A 25,096-nucleotide genomic window follows, 5' to 3' on the forward strand; every position below is an offset into this window, starting at 1 on the left:
CAACAGTTCTGGCGGCCGCGCAAGAGGCCAGAAGACAGCGTGATGAAGGAGGAAGAAAGGAAGAGGTGGCGCCGCTGGCCTGGATGGGCCAGTGGATGAACAATGAAACTGAGGACCGGAGAGAGAAAAAGAAGAACTATCGAAGCTCCCCCCCCCCCCCCCCCCTGCCCTGCAGCCTCTTCCACTGTACAGGTAGACGGCCGTGGACCACCGTTATTTAACCCCTCCCTAGACCACCAGGGTTGTCAGGCACTAGGCCCGTGGGATAAATTCAGGCAAAAGGCCTGTGGGTTTATAGGTGGGCACAAGGCCCAGGCTACATAAGGGGGCATTAGGCCCAATTGAAGGTATCTGCCCCACAAATAGGTGTAAGTGACCTGGGCATTAGGCACAGGTCACTAAAGGGCAAATACGTGGGCCAATAATGGGGACAATGCATAGGGGGTTAACTACTGGGGGCACTGCATGGGGGGAATTACTATTGGGGACAATGCATAGGGGGACTACTAGGGGTAATGCATAGGAGGATTACTACTGGGGGCAATGCATAGGGGGACTACTAGAGGTAATGCATAGGGGGATTACTACTAGTGGCAATGCATAGGGGGTCAACTACTGGGGGCAATACAAATGGGGGGACTACTACTAGAGACAATGCATAGGGGGACTAAAGGGCATTAATGTGCGGCATAATGTGTAAAGGCCGCGCATAGCTGTGTGGCATCAATTGTAAGGGGCATTACTGCATGGCATAATGTGTAAAGACCTGGCATTAATGTGCGGCATAATGTTTAAAGGCCGGGCATGACTGTGTGGCGCCATTTGTTAGGGGAGGTCTGAGCGTTATATGGGGAGCTCTAAAGCATAAATTATGATGGGACCCAGCAATGGTCATGAAGGACCCCATTTTTTTTTAAGTGGAGAGTCCCTGGGACCCACATATTTTGTCACTCACCGTGATCACTGAGTGTGGTGTGTCCCTGTGGCACACCTCTGGGACTGCGAAGAGGAATAGAGGTGATACCCTGGGGACACTATTTGCTCTTTCTTTAACGCGTGGTTGGAGACTCCTTTTCTGTGTAAGGTTCATGTGCTAAAGATATGTTAGAAAACAAAAAGATTTACGCTAATGGGCAACTTTGCATAGCCTGTAATACTGTTGACACCTAATCTCTGACAACTGCCTACTAGAGTACACCCAGATCATTTAGTTGCAAATGGAGATGCGGCTGAAATGTGAACACTCTGCATCACTCTTACTGGCACACTCTTGGTTTCGGAGCATGCAGCTAATGTAATAATCATTTACTAATGACAAAAAAAAACGTTTTTATTGTTGTAGGTAGCCACCCTAAACTTGCATTGCCTGCTTTCTCTCCTCTTGTAGTTCCTGCTGAGAATACCACATCTTAGATCTCGAAGACATCTAGACGGAAGCAGATGACTAATCAGGTAAGCCAGTTCAACAATTTGGGCACAGTAGATCTACTCCCTCTGCCTATGATATCTCCAACAGTCATTAGAAGAAAGTATAATGACTTGCACCAGTGGAAGGGATGTATTCAGCATCCCAGCAGTTAGGATGCCGGTGGTCAGAGTAACTGCGATGGAATCTGGTCAGCAGTCGGAATCCTGACTCCAGAATCCCGACCGCTGACATCCCGACAGTCAGTATTAGGGTTAGGCACTAGGGGGATGGTTAATGAATTCTGTTGGGATGCCGCTGACTGTATTTTGACTGCCTGTATTCCAACCGCCGGGATCCCGTACTCAACCCCCTTAGGAACTATGTATTCAGGATCACAGGTTGCAGCTAGAAATAAGGGCTATTAACTGGCTCTTAAAAGTTAAATGGAAAAGGGGGCTATTCTGACTCATCTACTTGATCAAGATGGTATAATGAATTTGATATTTTGTTTAATATCAATAAATAGATCTCACGGTGGGACCGAGAATAAGAGAATCGCATAGTGTGCTCAAAATGTTTTTTTAATAATAATAATAGATTTTCTTAACATGCCAATTGCTCTAACCTTTTGCCAATATTGTCTGAGCCTTAGACAATGTTACACTATTGTCCGCTGGTGGTTTTGACCAAATCATGTCTATTGGTTAATAAAGATCTTTACATTTTAGCTGTGTAGTGTTTTTGATGTGAGTTCCAAAATTGCAGAGTCCTCCAAAATAGAAAAACCCAGGGCAAAATGTATTTGGTGCGTGATTCTGAAAGTTCCAAGATTTTGGCGAGTTGCAGATGAATTTGCAAGCGGTAATGTTTAGTAAGGCGAAACCTGGTTTAAATTTATCTTCTGTCTTGCCAATCCTACACCGTATTACATTTGGGCCATATTGCCCATTGTTTATGGGAAATGTATAAACTTCAATTTTAGGCGTTGTAAATGCCATCAGTGGGACAGTTATTAACCTGATTCCCATCAGTATAATTACAAATGAGAAAAGCTTCCTCAGTGGTTTGGGATATTAGGTGAAATAAATAAAGAATAGGATTTTTTTTTGGGGGGGGTCCAATTTATTGAAAAACATAATAAATATATAAAATACATTTTATTCTAAATAGGAACAATAAAATATGAGTAGAAAAAAATACAATAAACAAAAATAGTGATAAAAAGTGAAAGTAAAAAATAAACTTCTTTCCGGGCCTCTGTCTGCTTCATCGGATCTATTATACTATCTTAATCGGACACTGTCCTGCACCAGAATCATCATTTACAGTTATGACATTATTAATTTTCAATATATTTGATTTAAAAATGAAAATAACTTGTGTTTGTAATATAAATATACATATAGGCTAAATTGTGTAGGTGTTTTAAACATTGCAGTCTATTACTAAACCACTTGCTTTTGCACCAGTGCTTCTAGATGGTAAAGCCAGTGCACATTAAGGTAATCCTCCGTTCCTGGAGACACCTTTACACCCTAGAAATGTACATTCAGTTCCTAACCTCCCAAAATTGTAATACCAGATAAAATAAACCTGTATTTTTTTTTGTCTAAATGACCTCTGGCTTTAAAGTAATCACAAGAGTGATGTGAAATCAGCATTGTAATTATTACATGTGGCAAGTGTGCATGTGAAGCTTCTCATTTCATTTCTTGGAATGTGTTTGGAATTATTCTTCTGTAGCGAAGTGCGACATGGAGATTCAAAATGGTTCCAATTGAAAGATGCAAGTAAAAGCATGGAGTGTAAACTGCCCCTAAAATTGCCCTCTCCATCTGAATTTTAGAGAAACAAAATAGCACATCTAGCAATCATGGTGCCTTTATATGTTTGGGAGCTTGTAAGGTCTCAGAGTCCTGTATTGTCCTGGAAATCAATGATCTCTGATATACCAGTTGTTGAAGTTTCAGTGAAACTAGCATGAGTAGTACATAAAATAGAACCAATTGTACACACAACCTAAGGCACTTTGCCTAATGCATTAAATGGAACTGCAGTGAGCTATTTCTGACTGTTCTGGTATGCCTGGCTTATGGTGACACCTAATGGTTACTGAGCAGTACTTCTAAAATACTGTATATCCTATTTCTTACATACTGTAGATAATAAAGTGACATAATTTAACTGTTAATCTTAAATGTGCTGAACAGAAAAGAAAAAAAATAATCCAGTGTGGGGCTATTGTGTAGTTAGATGCTTACAATATAAGCTTTATTAATATATATTAAAAGAATACCTCTGATCAGGCAAAATAGAAACACAGGAAAAGGAGAGTAGTGACGTGATTGGAGGGAAGTGCACCATTAAAACTCTCTTATGTAAAACCTATCATATTGTATTATTGAGAGTATCTACTCTTATTTGTAATTTCAATAGCAAATCGCATGCATCATAATAAGCTCATTTAAGATGGAGGACAGTTCCTCTAATTGCATCAGTTGTATACACTTTGTCCTGATCCTGTCTTATTGAAACCCATTAAAGCCATCCGCTAGATAGCTAGCCAAACAGGGACTGTTTACTCCCATACATTTATTCTTACTTGTTCAAGAGCAGTTCATCATGTGACTAGTATCTCGTCATGTTATTCCAATAATCTCACTATAAGCGAGTGCTCCTTATAATGTGTGTTACAGTGTGATTTGTGGCAGTAAGACTGTTGTAATGTTGCATTCATGTAGCTACTTTATTGAGCCACAAATGTATCTTTCTCTAAGGGAATGTGGCAGATTACACTGTCTAATATTTGAACAGTGAAATGCAGAGACATCTGTCTCACTGCAGGAATGTACTGGAACTCTCGAGTAGTGATCAGTAATTCTTGCTGATTTGAGCTGGTATATATTTATCATAGTGTGTGTGTGTGTATATATATATATATATATATATATATATGTGTATTTATTCAACTCGTACATATACAGTGAGGTGCATAAATATTGGGACATTGACAGAATTTTCATATTTTGGCCTCTATTCACCACCACAATGGCTTTGAAAGTCTGCAGTTAAAGCACATCTTGTTTGTTTCATTTCAGATTTAATTTTAGGGTAATTACACCCAAATCAGGTGAACGGTGTAGGAATTACAACGGTTTCTATATGTGCCTCCCACTTTTTAAGGGGCTAAAAGTAATGGGACAAACTAAACAATCCTAAATCAAACTTTCACTTTTTAATACTTTGTTGCAAATCTTTGCAGGCAATTACAGCTTGAAGTCTGGAACGCATAGACATCACCAGATGCTGGGTTTCATCCCTGGTGATGCTTTGCCACGCCTCTACTGCAAATGTCTTCAGTTCCTGCTTGTTCTTGGGGCATTTTCCCTTCAGTTTTGTCTTCATCAAGTGAAATGCATGCTCAATTGGATTCAGGTCAGGGGATTGACTTGGCCATTGCATAACATTCCACTTTTTAGCCTTAAAAAACTCTTTGGTTGCTTTTGCAGTATGCTTTGGGTCATTGTCCATCTGCACTGTGAAGCTTCGTCCAATGAGTTCTGAAGCATTTGACTGAATATGAGCATATAATATTGCCCGAAACACTTCAGAATTAATTCTGCTGCTTTTGTCAGCAGTCACATCATCAATAAATACAAGGAAATCAGTTCCATTGGCAGCCATACATGCCCACGCCATGACACTACCACCACCATACTTCACTGATGAGGTGGTATGTTTTGGATCATGAGCAGTTCCTTTCCTTCTCCATACTTTTCTCTTCCCATCACTCTGGTACCAGTTGATCTTTGTCTCATCTGTCCATTGGATGTTGTTCCAGAACTGTAATGGCTTTTTTAGATGTTGTTTGGCAAACTCTAATCTGGTCTTCCTTTTTTTGAGGCTCACCAATGGTTTACATCTTGTGGTGGACCCTCTATATTCACTCTTGTGAAGTCTTCTCTTGAATGTTGACTTTGACACATATACACCTACCTCTTGGAGAGTGTTCTTGATTTGGCCAACTGTTGTGAAGGGGTTTTTCTTCACCAGGGAAATAATTCTTCTGTCATCCACCACAGTTGTTTTCCGTGGTCTTCCGGGTCTTTTGGTGTTGCTGAGCTCTCCGGTGCATTCTTTCTTTTTAAGAATGTTCCAAACAATTGATTTGGCCACACCTAATGTTTTTGCTATCTCTCTGATGGGTTTGTTTTGATTTTTCAGCCTAATGATGGCTTGCTTCCCTGATAGTGACAGCTCTTTGGATCTCATATTGAGAGTCGACAGCAACTGATTCCAAATGCAAATGTCACACCTAGAATCAACTCCAGACCTTTTACCTGCTTAATTGATAATGAAATAACGAGGGAATAGCCCACACCTGTCCATGAAATAGCTTTTGAGTTGATAGTCCCATTACTTTTGGCCCCTTAAAAAGTGGGAGGCACATATAGAAACCGTTGCAATTCCTACACCGTTCACCTGATTTGGATGTAATTACCCTACAATTAAATCTGAAAGTCTGCAGTTAAAGCACATCTTGTTTGTTTCATTTCAAAGCCATTGTGGTGGTGAATAGAGGCCAAAATATGAAAATTCTGTAAATGTCCCAATATTTATGCACCTGACTGTACATATAATCAATAGTATGGCCTTTTTACAGATTATTTTTCCGCATAGTCCTCTTAGCATACTGTAAGCATTTATTTCAATGGTACACTATGGCATCTATCTTGGCATAGAAGCCAGGACATGACGGCTTGCTGAACGTCACCGTCAATTGCACCCAGGTGCTTCTTCAATGTTCCAAAGAGATGGAAATCACTCAGTGCCAGGTGAGGGCTGTAGGAAGGATGGTCCAGCACCTCCCAATGGTAACACTGTAACAACTCACGTGTGTGGTTGGCAGAGTGTGGCCTGGCATTAATGTGCAGAAATATGACGTCTATTTGCTGAAAACTCAGGTAGGTTTCCACTAATTACCCTCTGCAACTGACTAAGTACTGTACGTCACACTATCGGATAGCATTCACAGTATCTCCCTTGGTGAGAAAATCAACATGTGGTTCCAAAACCCTGTCGCCAGGACTTTCTTTGCTGATGGAGTTTGAATTTCTTTTCATGTATGCTTGTTTCATCTCCGTTGTCACATGATGCACTCATGTTTTATCACATGTAAAAATACGCTGTACTCCCTCCTCATGGTACTGCGTCAAGTGCACGAGAGACAATCCCATCCTATTGGTTTTGCGAGCTTCTGTGAGTTGCTTCGGCACCCAGCGTGAACACTTTTTCCGGTGCCCTATTTGCTCATGAATGACGTTGTGCACTGTATCCACTGTGATGTTATGTTCGTCAGCAATATCACTAACTCGAATGCATCTGTCCTCCTGGATCAGACCTTCACTGCGGCATAAATTGTCATCTGTTGTGAACGTGCTCGGCCAGTTGGATTACCGCTGTTACAAGTTGCCAACGCGCCTTGTTACTTACTCGTGCTCCGGACGTTGATAGATTTCCCTCCAACTTTCTGTAGTGCAGGTCAAACGATTTTGGTTGTACACGCTGATGGCTTCACTGAAATCTCTATCAAAGATATCTATCTTTTTACAGGCAAATCTTTACAAAATCGTAAACTACACACCACTAGAGACTGCCGATCACCATCCCCTTATCGCAACGCCTACCCAGGCACCTACCGGTAGGTAAGTTGTACTTTTTGCGGGACGCCGCCACACCATCCACCCCAAACAGACTTCCACCACCACATAGCCGGGCGTTAAGACTGTTGACCAAAGGTCCAGCAGGGACAACGTGCTGGTCCAGAACTGCATGGTAAGAAGCCCCCTAAAAGGGTCCACCCACCTTCCCCCCCGTGCATCTATCCTGCTCTACCCCCACTGCCCCTGGGTCATTTGTCCTCAAGCAGCATTGTGCCTACTAAATAAAACCTTTGACCGAACACCACCGTCTAAGTCTCTCTGTTAAACAGTTCACTCTTACCTACCTACATTATACACTCCCTCATCCATTAGAGAGCGCGCCTTACCCATATTCTACCATTGTAGCATATGGGTATGGTTTACGCCAGGCAAATGTCATAGACCTGTATGTTCCACCTGCAGTATGTTGTAAAACATTCATTTTATGTGCAACAAGCACACAAACAGTGAAAACAACTCTCGTGTACGCAAAAACCCCATAAATTTGTTGAAACTCACTGACAAAAGTATAATCTATGCAAAGCGATGAATAAAGCATCCATCAGTGTCAGGTTTAGAGTTTGCGCCAGCGACTGTCCTCTTTCCCCCTCATCCTCCCCTAGCCCTGACAACTCACAAATAACACATCTTTTCCAGGCATATATGTGTATTCTTCCTTATCTGTATGTGCTCCTACTTGTGCAAGCATGCCATTACTGTGCTTAGCCCATGATAGAATGCCCCTGTTCTAACCAACCAGACGCAAGCGGGTGTACGTGGCAGAGTCACGCAGATTTGAATGACTATAATCTAGTTGTAATGGTTTGGAGTCAAGATCCAGTAGTATTACCCTAGAAGTAGATGGGCTACAGCAGTAAAAGACCACCTTGGGTTCCACTCCTGTTAGCCAAGAACAGGACTTTACAGTGGGCACAGGATCACTGTGACAACTCATACTCATGTGACATGTGCATGTGCGGGTATTAAAGCATACCAATTGTCTACAGTATAATTAAAATCTTCTTTTTAATATACAGATATGTCCACATACACCTATTCTCAAATTGCGCCAAATAGCCCTGCTTCACGCACCATAGATTTTTGCTACTTAGCTGCTCTAAAACACTAATCCTAAGTACCTATTGCACTATGGGCCTGATTCAGACCCGGTCGCTAGCAAACGTCCGCTCGCTTTTGTCGATGTTCGGTAATCTGCGTATGCTTCGCAGTGCACGAGCGCGAACTACTTATAGCGATCGGGACCCGCTCGCTCGCTCGCTCGCCCTGCAAAGACAGCCCAGTGTAATGAGTGACAGGAGAGACCGATTTTGGGTGGTATCAGGGGCAGTCCAGTGAAAACAGGGGAGTGAAGGTGCAAACACAGGCGTGCCTGAGTGTCTCAACGCCGACTCAGAGGCGTGCATAATTAACAGGGAGCATCATAGTACCGATCACCAGCCATTTTTACACTGAAATCCTCTCAGTGCTTGCGGTAGGGTAGAGGCAACCACAAGCGCTGCTATCGCTTCCGATGGTCCTCAATGTACCAATGTTTTAATACACTTCTTGGAGATGGCATGTGCTAGTGGGCGTCTCACCATGCACTAATGGGCGTCTGCATACACAAAGTGATCGCTCGCCAAGACATAGTCGGCGTACTTTTGCCTTGCCGTGCGATCGCCTGTCTTGACGTCACTTAGCTGAATTTGCATACGCAGGGAGCGAGCGGCCGCATCTAGCGAACGGGTCTGAATCAGGCCCTATAAGCGAACTGAGATGCGAACTTAAGGAAAAAGTATCAAAGTATAGAAACCGGTATGCAGCATGGGATAAGTGATAGGTGGTTGAAGACACATCTGTACCACACTCACCCTTACACAGTCTATTTTGGCACCGTTAAGACTGGCTTTCCTAAAGCTAAAGTCTTTCTGGACAGTCTTCAGTTCGCTCATACTTATCTCAATGTATATTAATCAAATTTACTGTTAACATTATCTGCGTTAAAATGTACAGTAGCATTAACAAGTATTCCCTAGCAACATGAATACATTTAAAAAAACAAAATAAACTACATAAAGTAGTCACAATGCTGCAAATAAAAAAATAACAAAAATTTACACAGTTTTGAAAAATAAAAGTGAATAAAACTGAATGTTACTTTACATTTTTTAGTTGCATAGCCTGCCCTTGGCAATAGTGATGAATGGAGAAGGACAGCCAGTCTATTGATAGATTTTTGCCAAAGCTGACAACCACTTAAAATATCATTTTTACAGCTGTAGGTCTGACTGTGATTTGTTATTTCTGCCTTGTGTCAGCTGTTCAGGCTAGTGGTCGTCACATGATGTGGGGAATGTTTTCTTGGCACACTTTGGGGCCATTAATACAAATAGATCATCGTTTAAATGCTGCAGCCTACCTGTACACTTGCTGACCATGCGTAACCCTTTATGGCCACCATCTATCCATATTCAGATAGTTACTTCCAATACGGTAGTATACCCTGTCACATAGTCTATCATCTCAAGCTGGTTCCATACAGTTTACTGTAATGCGACCATTTACTCTAATGGCTTCAATAATCACCAGGACGTAGTCCAATAGAGCTTATTTGGAATGTTGTGGGACAGGAGATTTGCAACATGAATATTTAGCTGAGAAATCTGCTGTGTGATGCTATCATGTCATTACAAACTAGAATCTCTAAGGAGTATTTCCATCGCCATATTTGATCCATGCCATGAAGAATTGAGCCTGTTCTGGGATAAAAGGTTGTCCAACACATTACCTAAGAACCTAATAAAGATGCAATTGATGGCTGATTGTGATGGTATGAAGTACAATCGACCGATCTGAGTACGCTGTTGCAGTTGCCATCCGTGATGAATCGGGCCCCAAGATGGATTGTATGCAAAGTTCAGACTTGTTATGTGCCCACACACAAACATGAAATTTTGATTTCGAAGATGTAAAAAAGTAGAGATTGTGAAATTATGGGACGCTTCAAGTTCACCAATATTTTAATCCCCGAAATGGAAGAAAACAAGTTTTAACCTATGTGTTCAAAGGGATTAAGTACTTTTTTTTTAAATACTATTTCCACTATGTGTACTCCAAGCAGGACATGCAAAATGTTATGTAGAGCACTGAAACATGGGTAGTTCCAGTTCTGGGTGATAGTTTACTGTGAGCATACACTTTATGTCCCAGGGAGACAACTAGATACAGTTGTGCATACTGTAGAGATGTGCTGTTTGTCTGTGGATTTCCTGGTTAATAAATTAACATTTTTTCAGTGATTAATTTCTCTCATCATGCCAAAATAAGCTAAAGCTCACTCTTTTCTTGGCAAAGTGATAGGGGTCCTTCATGGGCAGATGCAGGGCATGGAGTACAAATGGTGGAAGATTGAAACCTTGTGTGCTGTTTGCTTACTATGAGCCTGCTCAGCAAGGATCGCAATTGACAAGCTGCACGCAGGCAGTTTTGCAATGCGATCCTTGCAATCATGCACATGCAGAAGGAGGTGTATGACATTTGCTGGGATCACCGTTGTGACCATCGGTGGTCGATGGTCGTGATGTTGGACTGCGCTGGGCGGCCAGCTGAATAAACCTCAGCTTACTCATGCTGGCCGGCTTGCGAGCCCAGCAGACTGTGTATATACACGCAGACTCTGGGCTGGCCACTCCGGAAAAACCACGCCCTGTTTCTGGGAACGCTGGCCGCCCCTGTCCTGTCCATGCCCCGTCCCTTAAATGCCTCTGCCTATCAATCAGGCAGAGGCATTCAAGGGCTTGCGTGCGTGTCAGCAGGACCCATTGTGCACACTCACAGAATGGGTCCTGCGCATGTGCAGATTCCCGATAATCTGGAATCTGTGTTCAGCTGTGCACTTGCGTGCACTGCTGGATTAGCACCTATGTTTTTATGGGTATGCGTTCGAAATCACGGTGGAGGGGATGCCAACGCTTACAATACCGGTGTCAGAATACTGATACCGGTCGGAATACCGGCGCCAGCATCCTGACCGCCAAGATGCCTAAGGTAAGTAGCGCGGGTGGGGTGTTAGGTATAGGGGTTAGGGTTAGGCACTAGGGGGAGGGTTAGGCACTAACGGGGGAGGATTAGAGTTTGGTACTAAGGGAGGAGGGTTAGGTTTAGGATGCAGGGAGGGGGAGGTTAGGTTCAGGTACCAGGGAGGGAAGGTTAGGGTTAGAGTAGGGTGAGGGTTAGCATACCGACCACCAAGTCCCGACACTCCAGGCGTCGGGATTCTGATTCCAATTCGGCTTTTATACATATGCATATGCAAAATTAACATAAAGCAATGGAGACAACTGGTCGCTTAAGATTTCTTAAATTGTGTAATTAGTATGTTTTTTTTTCTTTTTGTTTGTATAGTCTGCTATATTGCTGTAATGGATATTTTATAGTTTGAGGTACAGTAAGTTGGAAAGCACGCCAATATGTTGCTAAAGTAACAACCACCAGTGACAGACTCTTGTATATCAATGGTAGTTAACTGAATAATAATAATATTTCTGCCTCATGCCATAAGGGACACAAGCATTACCATTGGTATAGGCTGGAGCAGGATTGGTCCGTAGTGTTCACTCTAAGTCCGGTGCTGGACCTAGAGAAAAGGCACTTCTACGGGCGCCCGAAAAGGGGGCGTATCTTTACGATGCGTCCTCTTTTCGTCACTCTTGGGTGTGTGCCCGGTACAGACATGCCGGGCAGCTCCCAAGTCCTGCGGTCACTGTGAAAGGATGCAGAGCGCAGTGACCACCATTTTCCCCACCTGCGGGACACTGCAGCTCGCGGAAGGGGACAGAACCCACAGGCTGTTTCAGTGGGGCGCTGCGCCGGAGGGCAAGGTGCTTTCTGCCCTTTAGAAATAGGGCAGGACATGGCGCCCCGCTGAAACAGCCTAGCGGGAATGCTAAGTCCGGGCACCACCTTGTTGAACCTTCTCTCCCAGAAGCCCTAGTTACTCCTCCCCTATACACCACCCCCACCCCCAGTCAGGCCAGTTTTAGTCGGATGCCATGCAGTACACAAGGCACTGTGTTAATGACTGATTTTCAGCAGTCTAGTTTTTTCGTTCTATAGGATGCCTGCGCTGCTGCTCCACCGACCCTCTGCGACAGCGGCCGCAGGACTGGAAAGTTGGTCAGTGACTTCGGCTGGTCCTCTGCACACACTATGAACCCGCAGCCAGACTCCGGGGGGGGGGCACACGCGGTGCTAAACAAGGTAAGTACGGCTCCCTTCTTGCAGGGAGCCACGCTGCAGCAAATGTCACCGCCGGTGTGGAAAACCACCGGCCCTGCTGATAGCGGTTGCCTGGCGCTTCCGCTAGAACACCAGGGCACAGGCAATGGTATGCTCCTATTGAAAACGCCAAATGCCCTGGGGGATCTGGTTCAGCTCACAAGGACAATATGCCCAATGCTTTAGGGGCCAAGACTTCTTATTACCCGGAAGTCTCCCTTCCGTACATAAGGAGGTTTGGCAGAAATATTTTAGTCTGCTAGAGGGTCTCTTAGCGGAGGCATGGGTACTCCCTAAGGCGGATCAAGCCAAATGGGAGTCTTCTTCTCACGGAATTGTACAGTTGATTGTGTGCGGCTCTGCAATTCCATCCATCTCTGAATCATGCCCTGGATACGTACTGCGTCTGTCTGTCTGTCTATCTAATCAGCCAAGGATCAGACAACTGACTAGAGCCGTCGGGCCAGCTGTGGAGGTGACAGGTAAGCATTACTCAGTCATTAGGCTCCATTTATCATCAATACTTATTACCTGTAGCATATTTTGTTAGTAAACACAGCGATACTAATGTATATAGACACCGGTATTTAACTTTACTTCCCAACTGGCGAGATCCAGCAACGTCCCCTCTTTCAGCAGATACCCCTGCTCTGTTCCTGGCAGCTTACTGCTCCCAGCAACAGACTGCAGTCTAATGCACATGTGCGACAGCCATATATGTATTCGCATTGTGTTTCTACACGGCGGAAACTCAGCAAAATCTGAAAAACTTTGCTGAAGCTGGAAAGGCATTTGGGGCAATGGGGATTGTTCCACTAATATCATGTCATTGTGATACAGTGACAAACAGCAGTAAGCTAAGTATTGTTAAATACTGAATGGAGAACATAACCCCTTTAGCACTTGTTAAAGGGGTTATGTCTTGTTGGTAAATGGAGCCCAGAGTCTGAGCACTGCAGAAATCCTTGTGGATGACGGGCCCGACACTGGTGGGTACCAAAATCATCTCAATCTGCCTCCCACTCCGCCCCATACCATATATGTGCTACCCATAGCACAGACCACACACCCTGTGCAGACCACACCCCCACAGCATTGGTCATGCCCACAACATCACTAGTCACAATCCTGCAGTGTTGGCCACACCCACTGCGACAGCATACAATAGGCCCTTCAGAAATTTAAGCTCCAGGTACATGTGGACATTAATCTGGCACTGGAACGTCAAGCAGGAGATAGCAGAAAGGCATTTAGAGAGGTGAGATAGAACAGTAGTACAGAGGTCAGGGGAGAAGAGATAGGTGTCATAAGTGTAATAATATAGGGTGCTGAATAAGCTGATGAGATTCCCAAGTGTGGAAGTGTGGAGGGAGAAGAGAACGGTCCAAGAACGGACCCTTGGCAAACGCCTACAGGAAGAGGAAGTGCGAGGGAGGTGGAGGCAGAGGTAAACACAGCAACGGAACCATTGGTATTGTAGTTAAAACATGATAAAAGTGAAGAGTGTGGAGGATAAACCACCAGTAGTTATAATGATCCACAATATGCTTGCAATAATAGTAATGCCTTATAAAATATAAGTAGTAAATAAGTAGTAAATGCAATAAGTCACCAGGCAGTAATGCCCAATTGTATTGTTGTCAGTTCCCCATCACTGCTGCTGACTCCATCAACTGTTTCTCTTTCCAGTGCTGGAGCTAGCGTTGGGGAGCCCTACAGATGCGCCCAGTTACATTGTGGCTGATCGTGCCACAAAAGTGCGCACGCATTGCGCCATGCGATACCTCATGCTTAAACACGCTTGTACACTATGGCGCACACTGCGATAGCACCATGAATTCCTATGGAAGCGCGGTCGCGTACGCAGTGCATGTACCCGATCAGGGATGCGCATCTTGCACTATGCGTGGCACGATTGGTCTCCATTGTAAGTGCCCACCACCTACTTATAGCCTGTGCTGACAAGAGGTAGATAAGGCATACGTTGCTCCTGAGTAAGAGTTTGACGCATGACTTTGATATCGTAGCCAAGTGCAGCACTCTCAGCCCCTCACAGTCATGGAGAAGGCCCAGCAACTGGCAGCTTCACAGACGAGTGGCAACAGTTTTCTTTTGTCTAAATGTAGGCTGTCCCTGTTCCCCTCATCCTACTATAATTATAGCACGTGTCAACATTATTTCACATGATCTGGGGATGTGCTGCCAGGTTCAAATTGGTCAACCCCATTGACCAGTTAGAAGCCTGTGATTTTGGGTAAGTAGTAGCAAAGGAATGTAAAATTATTACTCTAGGCATCACTCCTTTAAATAATGTAATAAATTGTATAACCTCAAATGTTCTTGCTGCAGATTAAATATGATTGAGTACAGCACATCTGTAGTTGTCATCCATGTTTGGCTAAATAACTGTAGAGCAGAACTGTAGGTTCTAGCAGCCATTGAGCTGGGGAGTGCCCTACACAAACACACGATCTTTCTCAGGAATGAGGAAGAGTGTGTGAGCATTATTCCATAGTGTAAACTAATGAGTTGTACATACTCTTCAAGCAGAGCACATGGGTATTACACTCTATTACTCTACTTAGATCTGTGGAGCTCATTCAAACCCTATCACAACGCAGCGCACTTTTGCAGCCGTCAGGGGGCGGGTATGCAAATTCCGCGATCGCACAGCATGGCTTAAGGACGCCCTCTATGTCTTAGAGAGCGACGGCTGAGCAAACGCACGCCAGTGTAATGACGCCCACTATTCTTTCTTAGCACACGTCATCTCCAGGAAGTGTAGGATTAATCAGTAACATCGAAAGCCATCGGAGCTGCTCGTAGCCATTGAGGTCGACCTTTCTCCGCCGCAAGCACTGCGATCACTGCAGGCTGAAATACAACCAGGTGACGCTTCTATACTAATTATGCATGCCCAAAGAACACCGTTTTGACGCTCAGACAAACCTGCATTCACACATCCACTCCCTCGTTTTCCAGGACCTTCCCCTGTTACCACTCACAAACGGCACTACATGTCACTCAAAGTAGCACTCTGTCTGCGGGCTGCGAGCAATCACTTCCCGAACGCAGAGACTGGTTCACGCATGCATATTTTGCTGCATATGCATGCGCAGACGGGCGACAATCGCCCATAGCGAGCGATCGCGGCTTAGCGAGCGGGTCTGAATCAGGCCCTGTGTTTTATGTATTTTTCTTTACAGCAGTGCTTCTCAAATGAGGTCCTCGGGAAACACTTAACAATGCATGTTTTCTGGAAATCCTCACAGAATCACAAGTGAAACATCTAGAAGTACCTGTGTATCTTTTAAAATGTGTCAGTCAGTAATGAATACTCTTGTGCTCCAGCAAGGAGATATGAAAACATGCTCTGCATGTCCCGAGGGTTGGATTTAGGAAGCACTGCTTTATAGTATATTGGAGAGTCAGATCTCACAGTGTAGCTGCCTTGGATTTTGCTTTACTTATACAGTATACTTTTTTCTTTCTGCAACTCAAGTCCTCTGGCTCTGGGTTTCATTGGAGGAATAAGAGGGCTGCAGCCAGCTGGATGGGCACCAATGCCATAAAGCAGTATTGAGAATGTGACGACTTGTGGATACATACATACATGACAATACAAAACAAAACCAGCGTCCCAGTATAAGCATTTTGTTCAGCTTGTCTCACAGATTTTACAACACGTTGGGATACAGGGCCTGAGTCACAGGGTGGACGCAAATCCTGTCGTGATTGTGATTCCATATACAGCCTGCTTGTGCAAACATGCTAATATCTCAGCCGGCATTGAGACAACTCAGGTGTCTGACATCTGCCACTCATATACAAAAGCGAGAAACATCACATCAGTGGCACTTGGAACTGCTGAGTCTCAGGCAGAGTGGCTCTCCTAAGATGCCGGGGCCTCTCCAGCTGTGAATCAATTGCAGAGACTCACTAGAGCATGCCCTGATAATGGTCCCAACATGCTGCCTTCTCTAACCACCCGTCTGTTAACTCACCCAAACGCTGACTACCTGTCACTTACTTTGTGAATAAATCCTCCCTATTACCGCTAACACGTTGCCGCAGGTGGGCAGTGCAGCTTTAACACATGCGCAGTGGCAAAAATATCACTCAACTCTGTGCAACATCGACATTGCGGCCATTTCTGAATCAGGCTCATAGTCGGTTAACAGTTAGATACGAGTATACCTTTATGTATGTATCTATATGACACAGATAAAGAAGAATTATAATACTGACCTTCAAGTCAGTACGTGGTAGAACTGATGGAAATATGCTAATATACTCGTTTTATATTAATGTCACCAAAATTCTATTCAGCACAAGATCTCTATTACACACACTACTGATCTATGACTTTCCTTTATCTAGGGTCATACATAATGAAGCTGTTTTATAGTAGGTTAGCACAAGCAATTTATACATGGGATGACAAAAGTGAAGCTCTGATCATCATAAACCTTGTGGAATGGGTGGACAGAATGATCTACAATACAAGAACCATTCAGATAAATCTAGGAGCAAGGTTAAATTATGTAGGAGCCATGGAAGCATTTAATCCTTAATAATCTGTAAGGAATATATCCCAAAAAGTTGGGTGCTAGCAGTAAATTTAGAGTTGTGACTGATTGTGGATGATGGAACGTGTCTATCCTGCTCATACTACTGCTTTTCTACTGTAACAGGCATAAAGTATGTGTAGATTCTATGAAAGAACAATTATTTAACGGTATGTACTTCATTCTAGGGGTAGCAGAAGTAGGTGTCCTGTCTGCTCCCTTTTTTGGTCCTAGAACTTAAATTGGTATTTCTGTATCTTTGCGGCCCCTGGTTACGCGACTTGTGTATCTTAACTATTCAGTGAAGATACGTAAGTAGCTTAAACTTCAGAAAATACTATTCGTACCCTTGCGGGCTCGCTGCGCTTGCCAAGCTGCGGGTACACAGTGGCTCGCTTAGCTCGCCACATAGATTTATTCCCCCTGGCTTATAAACTTGTGTCAAACGTCATTCCCTACCATCCAACGTCATTCCCTACCATCCAAGTGGGCATGGAGGGGGAATAAATCAATGTGGCTCGCTTCGCTCGCCACAGTGCACGCAGAGTGGCGAGTGTAGCAAGCCCGCAAGGGTCCGAATAGTATTTCCTGAAGTTTACGCTACTTCCGTATCTTCAACACACATCCAGCAGGGGGCCGCAAAGATACGGAAGTACCCTTAAATCCCTAATGTAGTTCTCAAGTAAAAGAAATGTACATTGCTTTTTTTTATATTCCTCTAGTCCTGCGTCTGTCAGCTTTTATTGTTAGTGCAACATTTTTGTTTACTATAACTTTTTATAAATCATTTTAGTAAGCATAGCCATAAAGAACCACTTATTGATTTTCACTTTGTTTAAAACATTTATTTATATGCTTACATTGCAAATTTTGAAAATAAAACTCAGATATTAAACTCATGATACTGAATTTGGAGAAGGTAGGTGTCAGAAGGTGGCAGTACTATGCTGGCTGTGTTTGTGCAGTGGTAACTGACTGTGATGTGGCTCTGCTATAGCACTGTGTTTACTCATGGCCAGAAGAATTAATGCTTGGTAAAATACATAGCACATCATGCTGCAAGGAAGCTTTGAATTTTTATTTATGAACTTGCTTCTAATGTTATTATAATAGGACAATTCACAAGGTTTTATTTACACATGCAACTAACGTTGTTTCAGGTAAAAGCATTGGTCTGCTAGTATTGTCATTAAACTGTATCTATTTGGACATAATGTTGCTGAATTGCTGTGAGGGTTTTACACATAACATTCTGGTTTACGTATGTATGCAATTCATGGAAAAATGCGACAACCCTTCTGAATTAAAGCATATTTATTACATATAGTTTAGTAGATTTCAATAAATTTTTCTACTTCAGGGTGCATAGGGTATCCACAGGATACCTTGGGGTATAGGTGATGACGTCAGGCATCGGGCACCATAGAGTTAAGTTTTCAGCCTCCTAGGATGCACTAGGGTCCCCCTCCTATACCCCTCCCCCGAGCCAAGGCATCTCAGTTTAGTTTGGTGCCCGGCCGGAGTCGGATGCACCTGTTAGAGGGGGGCCATGAAGAGCCCCTGAAGTTTTCCTCAATGCAGCTGTGGCTGCACATCTGGAAGTACAGCATGGACAGTCAGTCCTGACGTCCATGCTGTCTTCCCTACACCCCCGCCGGTACCAGAACGCCGGTACCGATCCGGGGATGCTGGTAGGCATCTGGGGTCACAGCTAGCGGTGACCCCAGATGTTTAGGACCATGGCTGGATTTAAGGGGGACAGCAGGTAAGCAGCGGGGTCCCGCGGTGGGTCCCCGCTGATACATGGTCCAAAGTCCCCAGGCAGGGGGCTCCCTGGGGACTGGCTGCAGCGTGGAGCCAGGTACTAACCTGCGCTTCCACTACCCCCCTGTGACAGCAGGACCGTGGCAGTGCGGTAGCGCTGCGGCGTCCCAGGGGTTAAAGGCATACCAGGGGAGCGCGCCTTCCCTGTCTCACAGCCGGCGCCTCCCCCGCTGCACACAGTCCTCTCTGCACACGCCAACTGGCCCTGTGGCAGCGCTCCTCCCCCAGGCCAGCCTCCTCTATGCTCCTCGGTGGCCATGTTCTAGAACGCATGGTGAACGCTGCTGGAAGTCTGGACGGAGGCATCGTGGTCTGGGTCCCCCCGCATACCTCTCCTCCGCTGTGGTCAGGTCTGTGTATGTAGCGCTGTGTCCTACCAGACTCTGTGTAGTTGATTTATCAGTGCTGTTAGTGCAGGAATTGATTTTCTTTGTATTGTATGTGACTGTGCTAGCGCTGCTGCCTGTACTTTTTACTTTCTAACTGTCAGCCTTATTACTGTCCCTGCTCTTTCTGCTAAAGCCCTTGCGGTGCGGTGCTGCAGGGTGGTCTCTCACTATACTAAAAGTATTGGTGAAGAGGGGTCACATACTTTCCACCATCATGTCTGAAAGTGACTTTCCTCTCCGGCTTCAGTGTACTACCTGTAAAGTACCTATAGCGGAGGGGGAGGGTAGCACGGAGGGTTTATGCCGGCAGTATTTTTTATTGGCGCGGCCAATTACGGTCATAGCACCGGTACAGGAGCCGCCCTGGGCTTGTTTCGCTCAGGCGCTTACAACCTTGGTGGGCCAGTTAGCTCCGCAGCCCGCGTTCTCCCAGATGGGATTGTCCCAGCAATCAGTGGTGTCATCACCCATGCAGGGTTTCCCGAGGCAATTGATGGTACCCTGCAGTCTCCCTATTTCCCCTCTCCCGGTCTCTCAGGAGCCGGCGTGGGTTAATTCCCTGACTAGTTCTGTACAGCACTTGTCGGATGTGTTACAAGGGGAGTCTGTGTTGCGGCCACATAAGAGGCCGGTGGCGTCTCTGTCTGCTCCTTATGAGGATGACGAAGTGACATCTGATGATGGGGAGATTCTGGATCTTTCCGACCAGGTACCTCTCCGTACTAAGGAGGCGGACGCTAGGTCCAAGGTATATATTCCTGGACTTATTCGGGCAGTCCGCACCGCTTTGGTAATTGAGGACGAAGTTCCTCCAGCGTCTAAACCCAAATATTCTTTTTTTTAGGATGTTAAGGGTGACGCCACAGTCTTTCCTCTTTCGGGTCAGTTGGTGGACCATTTAGAGAAGGCGTGGAAACAGCCTGGCAAACGTTACCAGCCGCAGAGGCGTTTGGCGGTGGCTTATCCGTTCGCAGATAATTATTTTTCTAAGTGGGAATCCCCTCCACAGGTGGATTCTCATGTGACACGCCTCGTCCGGAGTGCCACTTTACCCATGCCATCCAAGTCCTCCCATAATGATGCTACGGACCGCATGGTGGAGATCTGCCTAAAGTCCGTTTATTCCCTTGCGGGGGGGGGGGGGGCAGCGCGGCCAGCTATGGCCATTTGCTGGGTTGCCAGAGCTATGGAGCGCTGGGCGGATACGTTGGAGGCGTCCTTTGACTCCGACTGTTCGGCTGAGTTGATCGGTAAACGGGATTCGGCCACTTATATCAACGAAGCGGCCTTGGATATTAGTACCCAGGCGTCTTGAATTTCTTCGGCAGCTGTAGCTGCTTGTCGCACATTGTGGTTGCGATCTTGGAAGGCGGACGCTGATTCCAAAAAGGGTTTGGAAGCGTTGCCTTTTAACGGAGAAGTTCTCTTTGGTCCGGACCTGGACAAAATTGGCATGTCTCCTGTCTGCTGCAGTTCCTTCCGGTTCAGGTACGTCGTCCTTTCGGCCTTATAGGGCCCAGGGTAGGCCTAAAGCACAGTCCTTTCCCCGACAGCCTGGCCAAAAGAAATCGGCCAAGCCCCGGAAGCAGGCCTGGAGTACCAGACGTCCGGCCCCTAAGCCAGATGACAAGCCTGCGGCCTGACGGTCCGGGCCTCCCTTTGAGGGATCCCAAGGTGGGAGGCCGCCTGCTGCAGTTCGCCCGGTGTTGGTCGGTCACCACGACAGACACTTGGGTTCTCAAGGTGGTCTCACACGGGTATGCCCTCTCCTTCCGGCACAGACCCCCGTCTCGATTCTTCACCACGGGTCTGCCATCAGACCGGAACAAAGCCGCGGAGCTGCGGAAGGTCTTGCACACTATGCTCCAGGCTGGAGTTATAGTGCCTGTTCCATTCTCCCAGAAGGGCCAGGGTTTCTATTCCAATCTCTTTTTGGTGCAGAAACCCAATGGGTCGTTTCGTCCGATACTCGACCTCAAAGCTCTCAACAAGTCTTTGCGGGTGCCGAAGTTTTGGATGGAGACCCTACGGTCCATCATTCTGGCGCTGGAACTTGGGGACTACATGGTGTCATTGGACATACAGGACGCTTACCTGCATGTCCCTATTCTTTCGCGCCATCAGCAGTTCCTCAGGTTTGCAATCCGCAGCGACCACTTTCAGTTCCGGGCATTACCTTTTGGCCTGGCGACAGCACCACGTGTTTTCACCAAGGTGATTGCGGTCATGGCGGCTTCCCTGCGGCTGCAGGGAGTCCGCATGTTGCCATACTTGGACGACCTTCTCTTAGTGGCAGGATCTCCGGAGCTCCGTCTACGCCACTTGGACCTGACCATTGCGGTACTGCAACGGCACGGCTAGTTAATAAACTGGCAGAAGTCCACCCTGATCCCGTCTCAGCGGATTCTGCACCTCGGAGCCTTATTGGACTCCGGACAGCAAAGGATCTTTGTGACAGGGGAAAAGATCTCTGCCTTGCAGTTGCGGGTGTGCAGTTGTCTGCAGAGCCACCGGGTGTCTCTACACTCGGCGATGAGGTTACTGGGTTCCATGGTGTCGGTTTTCGACATGGTGGAATATGCCCAGTTTCACTCCAGACCTCTGCAGCACCTGATCCTGTCCAAATGGAATGGACTGCCTCAGAGTCTAAAGTCCCAGACAATGGTGCTCACTCCAGAGGTTCGCCTGTCTCTTGCCTGGTGGCTGCAGACGACCCATCTCAACAAGCGTCGTCCGTTCTGGGTGGCGAATTGGGTCCTGTTAACAAAGGATGCCAGTCTTCGGGGCTGGGGAGCAGTCTCTGGTCCACACTTGTTCCAGGGCAGGTGGACTCCGGGAGAAACAGAGCTTCCAATAAACATCTTGGAACTCCGAGCGGTTTTCAATGCTCTCCAGCAGGTGCATCAGGTTCTCCAAGGTCACCCAGTGCAGGTCCAGTCGGACAACGCTACCACCGTGGCCTACATAAATCGGCAAGGAGGAACCCAAAGTCGGGCGGCTCTCGTAGAGGAGTCCCGAATCCTGGTATGGGCGGAGTGCAATCTTCCGGCCATATCAGCAGTCTTCATCCCGGGAGTGCTAAACTGGGAGGCGGACTTTCTCAGTCGCCAGGACGTTCATCCGGGGAGAATGGTCTCTGCACCCGGACGTGTTTCAACTACTGGTGGACAGGTGGGGTCTTCCAGAGATCGACCTCATGGCGTCCCGGCACAACAACAAGTTGCCGGTGTACGGGTCTCGCACAAGAGACGAAAAGGCGTCTCTGGTGGATGCTCTGTCCGTCCGGTGGACGTTCCGGTTCGCTTATCTGTTTCCTCCGGTTTCCCTTCTTCCGCGAGTGATCCGGAAATTCAAACAGGAAGGAGGGACACTCCTGTTGATAGCTCCCGCAAGACCCAGACGGCACTGGTTCTCAGACCTGCAGGGTCTGTCCGTGGACAGTCCTCTGCGGTTACCGCTACGACCGGACCTTCTGTCACAGGGTCCTTGTCTTCACCCGGACCTGACACGGCTGTCTTTGACGGCGTGGCTGTTGAGACGGCCATGTTGAGGTCCAGGGGGTTTTCCAGCTCTGTAGTGTGAACCATGCTAAGAGCTCGGAAACCGTCTTCCGCGAGAATATACCATCGCGTGTGGCATACGTTCTTCCAGTGGTGTCGACCGAGAGGTTATGCACCGCGGGAGTTTCGTCTGTCTAGAGTGCTAGCCTTCCTACAAGCGGGACTAGACCATGGGCTTCGCCTTGCTTCTTTGAAGGTGCAGGTTTCTGCCCTGTCGGTCTGGTTTCATCGTAGGATTGCTACAATCCCTGATGTGTGCACCTTTATGCAAGGTGTTCTGCGAATTCAGACGCCTTTTGTTCCACCGGTGGCGCCTTGGGACTTGGCTGTGGTCCTGAGGGCTCTCCAGGGACCACCGTTTGAACCACTGGGCTCAGTGGATCTTAAATGGCTAACAGCTAAGACTGTTTTCCTTCTGGCCATAGCTTCGGCCAGACGTGTTTCAGATTTAGGGGCTCTCTCTTGTAGACCCCCTTTCTTGATTTTTCATGGGAACAGGGCAGTGCTACGCTCTCGTCCTGAATTTCTTCCCAAAGTTGTTTCCCAATTTCATGTTAACGAGGAAATAGTTGTACCGTCTTTTAACTCACCTGGACTTTCAGTGGGTGAGGCCACTTTGGATGTTGTGCGGGCCTTAATGACTTATGTTGACCGCACTTCTTCATTTAGGAAGTCGGACGCCTTGTTTGTCCTCTATGGCTTCCATAAAAAGGGTTGGCCTGCTTCAAAGCAAACTTTGGCAGCCTGGATCCGTATGGCGATTTCAGAAGCTTATCTTCATGAAGGCCTGCCGGTTCCTCCTTCTGTGAAGGTTCATTCCACTAGGTCTGTGGGTCCTTCGTGGGCAGCTCGACGTGGTGCCTCTGCAGTCCAGATATGCAAGGCGGCCACGTGGTCCTCTGTCCATACCTTCGTGAGGTATTACGCGTTTGACACCTTTGCCTCTCAGGATGCTTCCTTCGGGCGGCAGATTCTCCTTTCAGCACAGGAGCGTCCCCACCCTTAAAGGATACTGCTTTGGGACATCCCCAAGGTATCCTGTGGATACCCTATGGACCCTGAAGTAGAAAATATGAGCTATGCTAAGAACTTACCCTTGTTATCTCTATTTCTACGAAGTCCATAGGGTTCCACAGGACTCCCGCCCTGTCGCACCTGTGCTGCAGATGGGCTTTGCTCTGGTCACCGGTTTTTCCGTCTCCCTCTGGTGAGAATGTGATTCTTGTGTGTGTGTGTCCAGATCTTTTTACTCTCTCTTCCTTCTCCTCCGGCCTATGGCTTGGTACGAAACTGAGATGCCTTGGCTCGGGGGCGGGGTATAGGAGGGGGACCCTAGTGCATCCTGGGAGGCTGAAAACTTAACTCTATGGTGCCCGATGCCTGACGTCATCACCTATACCCCAAGGCATCCTGTGGAACCCTATGGACTTCGTAGAAATAGAGATAACAAGGGTAAGTTCTTACCATATCTCATATTTTTGTTTCTGTTAACAATAAGTTTATGTGTGTGTGTATGTATATATATATATATGTGTATATATATATATATATATATATATATATTTATATTAATCCACAGAGGGTGCCTGCACAGAATAAATAAACAAATCCAAGTATGGTTGCAGCACCCCTGGCTAATGAATAGAGACACAATCACACAATTTGCTATGCCGTTGTGATTGTGTCTATTCATTAGCCAGGAGTGCTTGCTGCAACCATACTTCGATTTGTGTGTATATATATATATATATATATATATATATATATATATATTAGTCATTCTTTTTAAGAATGTTCCAAACAGTTGATTTGGCCACACCTAATGTTTTTGCTATCTCTCTGATGGGTTTGTTTTGATTTTTCAGCCTAATGATGGCTTGCTTCACTGATAGTAACAGCTTTTTGGATCTCATACTGAGAGTCGACAGCAACTGATTCCAAATGCAAATGTCACACCTAGAATCAACTCCAGACCTTTTACCTGCTTAATTGATAATGAAATAACGAGGGATGTGGGCTTCACCTGTCCATGAAATAGCTTTTGAGTTGATAGTCCCATTACTTTTGGCCTTTAAAAAGTGGGATGCACATATAGAAACCGTTGTAATTCCTACACCGTTCACCTGATTTGGATGTAATTACCCTCAAATTAAATCTGAAAGTCTGCAGTTAAAGCACATCTTGTTTGTTTAATTTCAAAGCCATTGGGGTGGTGAATAGGGGCCAAAATATGAAAATTCTGTCAATGTCCCAATATTTGTGCACCTGACTGTATGTGTGTGTGTGTGTGTGTATATATATATTAGGGATGTGCAGGCTCGGATAGGTTCGAGTTTGCACGTGGAGTTCGGATTTTTCCCTCCAAAAA

General features: G+C 46.0%; 1 protein-coding gene across 5 annotated transcripts in view; it reads left to right on the forward strand.

The window, feature by feature from the left end:
* Positions 1 to 25,096, forward strand: part of PIGN (phosphatidylinositol glycan anchor biosynthesis class N) — a 491,207-nt gene that overhangs the window by 41,928 nt on the left and 424,183 nt on the right. For 4 of the 5 annotated variants that reach the window (XM_088471817.1, XM_088471815.1, XM_088471819.1 and 1 more), the window contains one exon: positions 1,388 to 1,452. The gene's annotated coding sequence lies outside the window, so the exon portion shown is untranslated. Of the gene's footprint in view, positions 1 to 1,387; positions 1,453 to 7,021; positions 7,114 to 25,096 lie in introns of all 5 variants that reach the window. The other variant, XM_088471818.1, reaches the window with a different exon arrangement.

This window comes from Taudactylus pleione, unplaced genomic scaffold (assembly GCF_031769625.1).
Source record: "Taudactylus pleione unplaced genomic scaffold, aTauple2 ptg000116l, whole genome shotgun sequence".
In the NCBI taxonomy this organism is placed as follows: Eukaryota; Metazoa; Chordata; class Amphibia; order Anura; family Myobatrachidae; genus Taudactylus; species Taudactylus pleione.